Here is a 13,388-nt window from a genome sequence, read left to right on the forward strand (position 1 = left end):
CAACAAACCAACATCTAACCTAAGCTTTAAACCTAGATTTAGGTCTGAGGGAAGAAAATCTGCTAGTTGGGGAATCACAAATCAAAAAGGCAAATCATTTGTCATAAATTGTAGTATCAAGGGACACATCGTAGAGAGATTGTTAGGAACCCAAGGTTGTGTGCTATAGATGTGGAAAATAAGGACAGATGAAACCTGATTACCCGAACAAGTTTGCATGGAGTGGACAGAACACTGGAGCAGGAAGACCATGAAGTGAAGGAGCACCAGCCAAAGGTGGAAACTATGGAGAGAGGAAGGCCATTTGGGAAGTTGAACCGCACCAGTTTGGAACAATTGAACAACTCTGATCAAGAAGTAATAGGTACGACTTAGCATCCTTACCCATCCCATCAAAGTAGTATTTGATATTGGAACAACTATTCATTCATTGCACAACATTTCATAGATCAATATAGGAGATGCTTTGCGTTCGAAAACCCTATGACCATATTATTAGCAGAAAGGACGCTATGAGTAACACACATTAAGAGAGCAGGTCATTACGATCTGTAATTGCGGGTATTACGTGGATCTATATGCGATACCTATAGAAGATATAGCAGTCATCCTAGGGATCGAGGACTGGTTGTCAAATCATGGAGCCCATATTAAATACGGTGAGGAAATGGTATCAATCAGAAACTTTGATGGAGGAAGAATAGTATACCAAGGAGATAAGTATACTCAGATAGAGGTTGATTTCTAATTAAACTAACTGAAGGAGGCTAATATCGAGGAAATACCTATTTAAAAGGAATTTAAGGATGTATTTCTGAAAGAATTGCCACCAGATAGAGAAATTGAGTTTACCATTGACTTGATACTGCGAACATCACATATTGCACAATCATCATACAATATGGGGCCGAAGGAGTTATTAGAGCACAAGGAACAGATAGATGAGTTCGAAAATAAAGGATTAATTCATGGGATATAGTGTATCTCAATGGGAGCACCAATAATTTTAAAGGATAAAAGAGCTGGATGCCAAAGGATGTGTGGGGATTATTGAAACTTGAATAATGTAATAATCAAACGAATACCCATTACCTAGAATCCAACATTTGTTTGATCAAGTTAAGGGAGCTGGAGTTTTCTCCAAGATTGATCCGAGGTTAGGTTACTACAAAATCAAGATCAAGGAAGAAGATATTCCAAAAACAGTTTTTGTGTCCATATATGAGCATTATGAGTTCTCAGTAGTAACATTTGGATTGACAAATGCACCAACAATCTTCGCGAACTTGATGTACAAGATTTTCATGCGCTATTTGGAGAAGCTTGTGATAGTATTCATATATGATATTCTGATATATTTCAAGGACAAGGTTGAACATGCAAATCATTTGAAGATAGTTTTGCATATCGTAATGTGTGAATTGCAATAATCTAAACCTTGAATCAGTTTTTGAGTGGAAAGCACCCAAGAAAGCAAAGGAAATTATAAGTTTCTTAGGTATGGATGGGTACTATCGGAGATTCATGAAGAATTTTCCAAGATCATGATCCAAAATCGTGTAGTTTCCAAATCATGCATGTAGGATTGTGGATGACATGTAATTCCAGTCCTACATTTTTTTTCTTCTTCTGAAAACCCTATGAATCAAAGGATCATTAATTGGATTGTAGAATTCCTCCATTTTTTCGTATGGAACTGATACGTCTCCAACGTATCTATAATTTCTGATGTTCCATGCTTGTTTTATGACAATACTTACATGTTTTGCTCGCACTTTATAATATTTTTATGCGTTTTCCGGAACTAACCTATTAACAAGATGCCGAAGTGCCAGTCCCTGTTTTCTGCTGTTTTTGGTTCCAGAAAGGATGTTCGGGCAATATTCTCGGAATTCGACAAAACGAAGACCCAACATCTTATTTTTCCCGGAAGCATCCAGAACACCGAAGGAGAGTCGGAGGAGGGCCAGGGGGCCACCACACAATAAGGCGGCGCGGCCCCAGGCCTGGCCGCGCCGGCCTATTGTGAGGGGGGCCCAGGCACCCTCCTGCGCCGCCTCTTCGCCCATTTAAGCCCTTTCGACCTAAAAACGCGATACGAATTGACGAAACTCCAGAAAGACTCCAGGGGCGCCGCCACCATCTTGAAACTCCGTTTCGGGGGACAGAAGTCTCTGTTCCGGCACCCTGCCAGGACGGGGAAGTGCCCCCGAAAGCCATCTCCATCAACGCCACCGCCTACATCATGCTCCGTGAGTAGTTCCCCCATGAACTACGGGTTCTAGCTGTAGCTAGTTGGTACTCTCTCTCCCATGTACTTCAATACAATGATCTCATGAGTTGCCTTACATGATTGAGATTCATCTGATGTAATCGGTGTTGTGTTTGTTGGGATCCGATGGATGATACATTATGATTAGTCTATCTATAAAGTTTGTGAAGTTATTGTTGCTGCAATCTTGTTATGCTTAATGCTTGTCACTAGGGCCCGAGTGGCATGATCTTAGATTTAAGCTCTATACTTATTGCTTAGATTGTATCTACAAGTTGTATGCACATGTCTATGTCCGGAACCAAAGTCCCCAGAGTGACAGCAACTGGGACAACTGGAGGGGAAGGCGTATGTATGAGGATCACATGTTTTCACCAAGTGTTAATGCTTTGCTCCGGTGCTCTATTAAAAGGAGTACCTTAATAGCCAGTAGATTCCCTTGAGGCCTGCTGCCATTTGGTAGGACAAAATATGTTATGCAAGTTTCTCATTGCGAGCACGTATAACTATATATGGAAAACATGCCTACATAATTAATAATCTTGATGTTCTGTCTTAATGCTTTCAATCCTATCAATTGCCCAACTGTAATTTGTTCACCCAACACTTGTTATTGGAGAGTTACCACTAGTGTAGATAGCTGGGAACCCCGGTCCATCTTTCATCATCATATACTCATTCTACATGTCATTGGAAGTAGTATCTGATAACCCACAAGTATAGGGGATAGCAGCAGTCTTCGAGGGAAGTAAAACCCAAATTTATTGATTCGACACAAGGGGAGGTAAAGAATACTTATAAGCCTTAACAACTGAGTTGTCAATTCAGCTGCACCTGGAAAAGCACTAGTAACAGGGGTGATGTGAAAGTAGCAGTAATATGAGAGCAATAGTAACAGTAACATAGCAGCAGTAATAGTAACACAGGAGCAATGGCACCAGAGAATAGTTGATACTACTTCCAATGACATGTAGAACGAGTATATGATGATGAGAGATGGACCGGGGTTCTCAGCGATCTACACTAGTGGTAACTCTCCAATAACAAGTGATAAGTGTTGGGTGAACAAATTACAGTTGGGCAATTGATAGGATTGATAAAGCATTAAGAAAGAACATCAATTCATTAATCATGTAGGCATGTTTTCCATATATAGTCGTACGTGCTCGCAATGAGAAACTTGCACAACATCTTTTGTCCTACCAGCCGGTGGCAGCCGGGCCTCAAGGGAATCTACTGGATATTAAGGTACTCCTTTTAATAGAGCACCGGAGCAAAGCATTAACACTCCGTGAAAACATGTGATCCTCACATCACCGCCATCCCCTCCGGTTGTCCCGATTTCTATCACTTCGGGGCCTTTGGTTCGGACAGTGACATGTGCATACAACTTGTAGATACAATCTAAGCAATAATTATAGAGCTTAAATCTAAGATCATGCCACTCGGGCCCTAGTGACAAGCATTAAGCATAACAAGATTGCAGCAACAATAACTTCACAAACTTTATAGATAGACTAATCATAATGTATCATCCATCGGATCCCAACAAACACAACACCGATTACATCAGATGGATCTCAATCATGTAAGGCAACTCATGAGATCATTGTATTGAAGTACATGGGATAGAGAGTACCAACTAGCTACTGCTAGAACCCGTAGTCCATGGGGGAACTACTCACGGAGCATGATGGAGGCGGTGGCGTCGATGGAGATGGCTTCCGGGGGCACTTCCCCGTCCCGGCAGGGTGCCGGAACAGAGACTTCTGTCCCCCGAATCGGAGTTTCGCGATGGCGGCGGCGCCCCTGGAGTCTTTCTGGAGTTTCGTCAATTGGTATCGAGTTTTTAGGTCGAAAGGACTTATATAGGCGAAGAGGCGGCGCAGGAGGGGCGACAGGGTGGCCCCACACCAGGCCGGCGCGGCCAGGGTGTAGCCTGCGTGGCCCACATGTGTGGTGGCCCCCTGGCTCTCCTCCGACTCCCCTTCGGTGTTCTGGAGCCTCCCGGGAAAAATAAGATCTTTGGCGTTGATTTCGTCCAATTCCGAGAATATTGCCTGAACAGCCTTTCTGGAACCAAAAACAGCAGAAAACAGGAACTGGCACTGTGGCATCTTGTTAATAGGTTAGTTCCGGAAAATGCATAAAAACTTTATAAAGTGCGTGCAAAACATGTAAGTATTGTCATAAAACAAGCATGGAACATCAGAAATTATGGATACGTTTGGAGACGTATCAGCATCCCCAAGCTTAGTTCCTACTCGTCCTCGAGTAGGTAAACGATAAAAAGAATAATTTCTGTAGTGACATGCTACTTACATAACCTTGATCATACTATTACAAAGCATATGAAATGAATGAAGTGACTCAAGGCAATGATCTATAGTTGCTAACAAATAGATAACATATAGCAAAACTTTTCATGAAGAGTACTTTCAAGACAAGCATCAAAAGTCTTGCACAAGAGTTAACTCATAAAGCAATAGATTCAAAGTAAAAGCATTGAAGCAACACAAAGGAAGATTTAAGTTTCAGCGGTTGCTTTCAACTTTCAACATGCATATCTCATGGATAATTGTCAACATAAAGTAATATGATGAATGCAAATAAGCAAGTATGTAAGAATCAATGCACAGTTGACACAAGTGTTTGCTTCTAAGATGAAAGGAAGTAGGTAAACTGACTCAACATAAAGTAAAAGAAAGGCCCTTCGCAGAGGGAAGCATTGATTGCTATATTTGTGCTAGAGCTTTGGTTTTGAAAACATAAAGAGAGCATAAAAGAGTAAAATTTTGAGAGGTGCTTGTTGTTGTCAACGAATGGTAGTGGGCACTCTAACCCCCTCGCCAGACAAACCTTCAAAGAGCGGCTCCCATGAATTATTTTTATTTTTGGGTGGCACTCCTTCCAACCTTTCTTTCACAAACCATGGCTAATCGAATCCTCGGGTGCCTGCCAACAGTCTCATACCATGAAGGAGTGCCTTTTTATCTTAGTTTTATTATGATGACACTCCTCCCCACCTTTACTTTCTCAAGCCATGGCTAACCGAATCCTTCGGTTGCCGTCCAACAATCACATACCATGGAGGAGTGTCTATTTTGGTTAATTAATTTGGGACTGGGAATCCCATTGCCAGCTCTTTTTGCAAAATTATTGGACAAGCGGATGAAGCCACTAGTCCATTGGTGAAAGTTGCCCAACAAGATTGAAAGATAAACACCACATACTTCCTCATGAGCTATAAAACATTGACAAAAATCAGAGGTGATAAATTTTGAATTGTTTAAAGGTAGCACTCAAGCAATTTACTTTGGAATGGCAGGAAATACCACATAGTAGGTAGGTATGGTGGACACACATGGCATAGGTTTTGGCTCAAGGTTTTGGATGCACGAGAAGCATTTCCTCTCAGTACAAGGCTTAGGCTAGCAAGGTTATTTGAAGCAAACACAAGTATGAACCGGTACAGCAAAACTTACATAAAAACATATTGCAAGCATTATAATACTCTACACTGTTTTCCTTGTTGCTCAAACACTTTCACCCGAAAATATCTAGACCTTAAGAGAGACCAATCATGCAAACCAATTTTAACAAGCTCTACAGTAGTTCTCCACTAATAGGTTTAAACTACATGATGCAAGAGATTAATCATGATATACTTGAGAGCTCAAAACAATTGCCAAGTGTCAAATTATTCAAGACAATATGAGGCATTTTCTGTTTCCAACCAAATAGCAACAAGTGCAATAGCTTCCAACTTTTATCATTGAACATTAAAAGTAAAACGAAGAACAAGTGTTCATATGAAAAAGCGGAGCGTGTATCTCTCCCACACAAGGATTGCTAGGATCCGAATTTATTCAAACAAAAACAAAACGAAAATAAACACACAGACGCTCCAACTAAAGCACATAAGATGTGACTGAATAAAAATATAGTTTCAATAGAAGAAACCTGATAAGTTGATGAAGAAGGGGATGCCTTGGGCATCCCCAAGCTTAGACGCTTGAGTCTTCTTGAAATATGCAGGGATGAACCACGGGGGCATCCCCAAGCTTAGACTTTGCACTCTTCTTGATCATATATCATCCTCCTCTCTTGACCCTTGAAAACTTCCTTCACACCAAACTTCTCATAAACTTCATTAGAGGGGTTAGTACTCAAAAAACTTGAATCCACTTTTAGTCCTGTAGTGACACATTGCAAGAACTCAATAAAACATTAGCTACAGCTCTCCACGTCTAGAAAACCTCGCTTAAAGTTCACAAGAGACAATGCAAAAAACAGAGACAGAATCTGCCAAAACAGAACAGCCAGTAAAGACGAATTTTAAAGAGGTACTTCCGTTGCTCAAATCAGAAAACTCAAAACTAATGAAAGTTGCGTACATATCTGAGGAACACGCACGTAAATTGGCAGATTTTTCGGAGTTACCTACAGAGAAAACAACCCAGATTCGTGACAGATAGAAATCTGTTTCTGCGCAAAAATCCAAATCTAGTATCAACCTTCGATTAGAGGCTTCACTTGGCACAACAATGCAATAAAATAAAGAGAAGGAGAGGTTGCTACAGTAGTAATAACTTCCAAGACACAACAAAACAGTAGCAAAATAAACACATGGGTTATCTCCCAAGAAGTTCTTTCTTTATAGCCATTAAGATGGGCTCAGCAATTTTGATGATGCACTCGCAAGAAATAAGAGTTGAAGCAAAAGAGAGCATCAAGAAGGCAAATTCAAAACACATTTAATTCTAACCCGCTTCCTATGCATAGGAATCTTATACACAAATAAATTCATGAAGAACAAAGTGACAAGCATAAGAAGATAAAACAAGAGTAACTTCAAAATTTTAAGCATATAGAGAGGTGTTTTAGTACCATGCAAATTTCTACAACCATATTTTACTCTCTCATAATAATTTTCAGTAGCTTCATGGACAAACTCAACAACATAACTATCACATACAACATGCTTTTCATGATCCACAAACATATAATTTTTATCAAGCTCAAAAATAGTGGGATTAAAACTTTCAAACCAACTTTTATCAATAATATAACAAGATGATTGATCATTCTCAAGAGATATGGGACTCATAGATAAATTCAAGAACTCTCCAATCCCATTTTCATTAGTAGTACAATTAATATTATCAAGTAACATAGGACCATCATCTAGAGATTTATCATAAACATTTGCTAAGCAAAATTCTTTAGTACCATGCATTTCGACATCAGGCACAAACAAAGCATTATCATAAGATTTATCAAAGTAGCATGGATTATCATATATAACAGTAGCATAATTATTCTCACAAGTTTTACTCATAGGGAATATTTCAAGAGAATCCACAGAAACATAACATTCAACCTCTTTCGGTAAGCATGGAGGACAATCAAATAGTGTAAGAGATAAAGAGTTACTCTCATTAGAAGGTTGGCATGGGTAGCTAATCCATTCTTCCTCCTTTTATTCGTCGCTCTCCTCTTCTTTTTCATCCAATGAGCTTTCAGGTTCATCAATTTCCTCCTCTTTTTCATCCAATGCGCTTTCAGGTTCATCAATTTCTTCTTCCACAGGTTCCTGCAAATTGTGAGTGCATTCTTGTGCATTAATGAGTCTCTCTTTATAATCAATGATATAAGGATTAGCAGTGTAACTTTCATTGCAAAAATTAAGGTTAGAAGAGACATAATCTTTAAAGTCCTTACAAACAACACAAGTTTCATAATTTTGAATCATGAAGGATTCTATCTCAGAGGCTCCCATAAATAAAAACAAATTGTTCTACCTCTTCGAACCCAAGATGAATATAGTTATTCCAATTATAGTTTTTAATTAAAACTTCTTCACTAAAGCCACATTAAAATTTAAGATGTTTAGTGTCTTCTTTAGAGCAACAGTTTATATCATGGCGTTTAAGCAAGATTTTAGCAATTGTATTCAATTTTTCTATCACAGCACTCATCACTTCACCCGCTCTTGATTTTCTATAATTATTATATCTCTATCTCTATCTCTACCATCTAAAAAGGAAGAACTTCCTCTGTTTCCTCCGGTCGAAGCTTTCGTCAAGCATATTTTCAATAAGACAATTTTGCCCTCCCACCAAAACACATACATACATTCTGCGAATAAAAAGCCACCTAGAATATCTCCATGATTTCAGCTAACAAACGTCCACAATAACTACATGATTTCACATACATACATTCTCCGGAAAAAAAAAACCCAAAATATCTCCATGATTTCAGCTGACGAACCCCCACAATAACTACATGATTACAGCAGAATCTTCGTGGGAGGGTCACCGGCCAAAAACTCCATCATCTCACCCAGAACCAGATCATGGAGAGATTGGTTTCCTTCATGTTAGCAGGGCTATCCTTCAGGGCACTCACCAGAATCATGGACAAAGATTGGTTTCCTTCATGCCTCCTTTCCTTTTGCTTCCCTGTTGGTTGCTCTGATTTCCTGCATACACTCACGAATCAATCAATCAATTTTCATCAACGCATCAAAATCAGATCGGTACTTACCATATATTGGTAGTTGCCCCATATCTCGCCCAGATCAGATAATGCGAACCATATAAAGAGTACCATAATGCATGGCTGGGCGAGATATTCCGGGTGTGTGCTGATCATCAGATCAGTTAAGGGACAGTTCAGGTATGTAATCACACCTCTTTGCGAGACCTTTGCAGTAGGAAAGGAGATCTAAATTAGTTGTTTGAATTCTTATACATGTATCTTTGTAGAATTATTTGCTCGAAAATCCATGTAATTATGACTGTTACATCTCCTGTACCTGCATGGATGTACCTACACGGCTTGTAGATGTTACTGTTGTGATCTGCAAGTGCATTTTAAATGTAGACAGATTTTCGCTATGTAGATGGACTAAGTAAAGAGTGATTCCCTTTTTGTTCTTGTGGTAGATTCATTCACTGAATATTGGTGGGAGGAATAATACTGAATCTTGGTGTAGAATTCAATTTGGGAGCCTTTCCCAAGATTTGTCATGCATGTGTTCTTGGGATGAATAATACTGAATTGTGGTACATGGACTAAGTAACTACTCCAGCCCTAAAAGAGCCTGTAATTTGCCATGCATGTGTTGTAGAATTCTTTTTTCTCAAAAGCACATGCACATATTCATTTTCCATCCATGTGCTGTTGACATATCATGAAATGAGAAATGTATGCACTCTGCTGCATTGAATGTTTTACTTTATCATGTGTACTGAAATTTGCATATACTTATTTTAGGTGAGAGCATTTACACCATGCATGAAGTTTAAGCAAAGTATTTTACTGAGCAGGACTAGGACTGCAGGAGAAGAGGTCACGATCTTATCTTTCATATGACTTTCCACACAATTGGTGCTAATTTTCTTCTCTCTGTTTTTCAGTTGTTCTACTGGCTGACACATCCATCTATTGGCGATTATTTGGCTATCAGTTAGGAACTGTGATAAATGCTACATCAGGTTTGCGCTCTTTTCATGCTTGATATAATGACCAAACCATATAAAACCAAGAATAAATTGGTCTTTCCTTTTTCTTGTATCTTTCATTCTCAAAGTGTATCAGTTTAAGCGCACACTGAAAATCTGCGCTGAGATATGTCATAATTGCATATATGAATGTTTCAGCTGTTTGAATAGCTGTGTATGGTCATAGAATCTTGTGCATGTGACTTGCAATGCTTGCGGCCTCACTTTTGTGACCAGAAAAATACAACCAGTTGATACATAGCTTAAATGTATTGAATTTGACAAGTTTCGGTACTTTTAAAAACTATCCTCTTTGTCATTTTTCTTGGTGGCAGTGATTTATGCATCTTCACAGTTTAATATGCGAGAAGCTTAAATTGAGGATCCCCACGAATCGATTTTGACTCAGGTAAGTTTACTAAATTGTTCATGTTTACCATCTCATTAGCTTTACAACAGTGCACAATCAGGCTAGGGTAGCGGAAACCATACCGAAGTCGTGTTGTGCTGACTTGGCGGTGATGACACCGTGTCATTTGTGATGCATGGGATCAAGCCAATCGGTGCGAATTGGCGAGGCAGGGACTATCAGGCCATGGCAATGGATTCAACTTCGACCATCTTCATAACTTCCTGTACATCAAAGTACAGAATAGATTAATCAAATGGAAGCAAACTAGAAACTAACTTAACAATATTATCCTTTGGGCAGTGTGCAACTTTCACAGATAATATGCTATCATTTTCTTACGTAGTTTTTGCTGGTACTATTAGCTTTGAAAACATATCAGATGCCACCCTGCTATGCAAAGCATTTATCGTTAGGAATTTTAAAATATCAAGTAATATTTCCTAACTCAAGTGGAACTAACTCGAAAAGCATTTGTGGTCATGTTAAAAAATAGTAGTGGGTCGGATTAGCGGTGCAGCCAACTGGTGATGTCAGAAACTGTGCTCCATGCTTATGCAATAGAATGAAGATGCAATGGTTAGCAGCTAATACAGAACAAAGTTATAAAGCAGTCACGTGGTAAAAAGAAGTTGCATATTGACGTTGACAAACAGACTAACTTTGAACGTTGCTATTTTCTCCATGACCTGAGCACCATCCTCCATGTGACTCGAGGCAAAGAAGCAATCACATAAGGTAGCACCCAAGTAAGTAATCAATTTATTATCGTTGAAATAAGAAAGATCATGTTCATGACATATTCCAACACTTATATGCACATGAACTTTACATGATTCAGGAATATAGTTTGTCCACTGCATGTAAAATATGTCATACGTTTTTAGGCTAAAAATGTAACTACCTAAATCAATGTGTGGCTCACCAAATTAGATTACAGTTAAGAATAGTAAAGAAAACTGCCGACTGCAATCGACATTTTCAGTTGGAAGACTACCATATACAATCTTAAAGAAACAAATCCTTTCAGATATAACATGAGTAATTTACATAGTGTGATATTGGTATGATGTTGCTCAACACCTAACATAGGAACCGTTGTTATAATGATGCTAATAATTGTTAACATACCTACATCATGCGTACATCCATTTAGTAATAGTAGTGGAGATGAGGCAGCCAGTTCTGCTAGACAAGTGAGACAAGCGGAATCATCTTTCAGTACCTGGAATACAAAGACATAACGCATCATAAGAAACAACTTGATAGTTCAGAAGATCTATAACAGTGGAAATAGTCTCCATCACAAAATCTGAGGCCTCGGAATGAATCTTCCTACACATATTAGCAACTATAGATAACGCGACTCTCTCTATACAAAAAGTAAATGAAGTGATATCACAAATTATTAATATCACAAATTACTACATATTACATAATTAGAAAAGGAATACCTGCAAGGTTCAAAATCATAGGAAAGATTCAATCACATTATAGGGATTCAGGACGTGAGATACATGAGGAATAAATCAAACTTGTAGTTTCAGAAAACTTAAGACACACAGTCGACAGTAAGTTATGATCAGGAACCGAAGATAAAAGAAAGTATTCTCGAGTTAATTAAAATAATTCAAGTAGAAGGATGACAAATAAATATAACTATTTATAATTAATGAAACGAGAAGTCAAACAGAAAGTTTCTATCATATCAGCCTGGATATCAGTTCTAGAAAAACATCTTACACTTTGTTACCTCTATCGATAACTATGCAGGTATTGATTGCTGTTACATTCATAGAAAAAATTCTGGTCAACAAAAAAACCGGTGGTGTGGAGGCCATGTTTAACCAGCTGTAACACTTGTCTGAAATTAAGTTTCACTAACCAATTCAGTAAATCCTCAAAGAAAGGGAGGCACGGTTTTAGTTAAGTGAACTCGGATCCATAAGCCTGAATCAATACAACATGCTCACGATCTCCATACGTATTGCATGATGTAAACCAGGAGAAGTAAAACATGCCCCCTTGCATATATTAATTATTACACAAGATTTAATACATGAGGGGATGAATCCATAAACACCTGTAATTGTAGAGGAAGAAGAAGGTGTGGTCTGACTTTGAGTCGTCGTGGTTGTCGGGGACGGGGTGGCTGAGGTCGGCGGCAGCGCCGGTCAACCGACGGCGCTGCTCCTCTTTTCTCTCGCTCGGGTCTGTACGTAGTTGTGAGACTGGGACTGACGGGAGCACGCTATACATGGGGCGAGACCGTGGGATCCGGGGAGATCAGGGGGCGGGGCGAGCCTATACTGGCCAGGGAGATCAGGCAGTGACCATGGCTGTGAGTGGGTGAGGCCATGGGGGGAGAAGGGAAAGCAAATGAAGAGGGGAGTAGCTCGGTTGCTGCTCGCGAGTGAGAGCCCTGACCGGGCCCGGCGCGTTTGGTTGCATTGCTCGTCCAGCCCAGCTACCTGGTTTCGGCTTTGCATGTGGCTTTGATCCTGATTCCTTTTCACGTGTTTGTTTGGTTCGCTGGCAAGCAAAAGGAGTCAGATATTTGCTCGTGCTATTATTTTGTACGGCAAGTCATACGATGACAACATGAGAACAGATGGAACTACTTGATTCAACCTTTGTGTGAAAATATGTTTCGCTAGATCTGAGTTTTGTCTCCAGCAACGCATTAAGATTGAGAACTGGCATGATCCCCAAATTATCCCCCTTGCTAATCACGAGATAGAAACGATAGGATTTGGTGATCAAATGTGTGGCGGTGCCAAGAATTTTCTTTTAGAAAATAATACAATTACTTTTATTTCGAAATATAAGCCTTATGAATTATATGTACAATCGCTACAATTTCCATGTGGCTATACAATTCACTTGATATATTTGCTTCATAACATGACTTGGTGCAATTCAATATGGAAACTTCTCTTCCAATTTTTATCCCGTTTCCTGGATTTGTATAAACCGTTCAAATGAGCTTTTCATTTGTGTGTGTATGGTCAAAAATGCACTTCAAATAATTAAGTGTTTGTTCCAAGAATATTTTGCAAAATGATATACTTATGTATGAGACAGGAGGCTACGATCCAAGGTTGTCTCCAGGTATTTATAAATATCAAAGTGTTGTTTGAACTAATCGAAAAAGAAGTATTTCTTCAGTTATACCTGGTTATACCTGTGTTTGCAG

The 13,388-nt window shown here is 39.2% G+C and overlaps 1 long non-coding RNA gene across 2 annotated transcripts; it reads right to left on the reverse strand.

Moving 5' to 3' along the window:
- Nucleotides 1-8,625: 8,625 nt before the first annotated feature.
- Nucleotides 8,626-12,658, reverse strand: LOC127336210 (uncharacterized). 2 transcript variants are annotated; one of them, XR_011752755.1, is made up of 3 exons: nt 12,276-12,658; nt 11,324-11,417; nt 8,626-10,416 (listed from the first exon to the last, which is right to left on the reverse strand). It is a non-coding gene; the product is annotated as an uncharacterized lncRNA (long non-coding RNA). The 2 variants fall into 2 exon arrangements; XR_011752754.1 differs by having other exon boundaries at nt 12,312-12,654.
- Between the last annotated feature and the right edge of the window lie 730 nt (nt 12,659-13,388).

Source organism: Lolium perenne, chromosome 2, assembly GCF_019359855.2.
Source record: "Lolium perenne isolate Kyuss_39 chromosome 2, Kyuss_2.0, whole genome shotgun sequence".
Classification (NCBI taxonomy): Eukaryota; Viridiplantae; Streptophyta; class Magnoliopsida; order Poales; family Poaceae; genus Lolium; species Lolium perenne.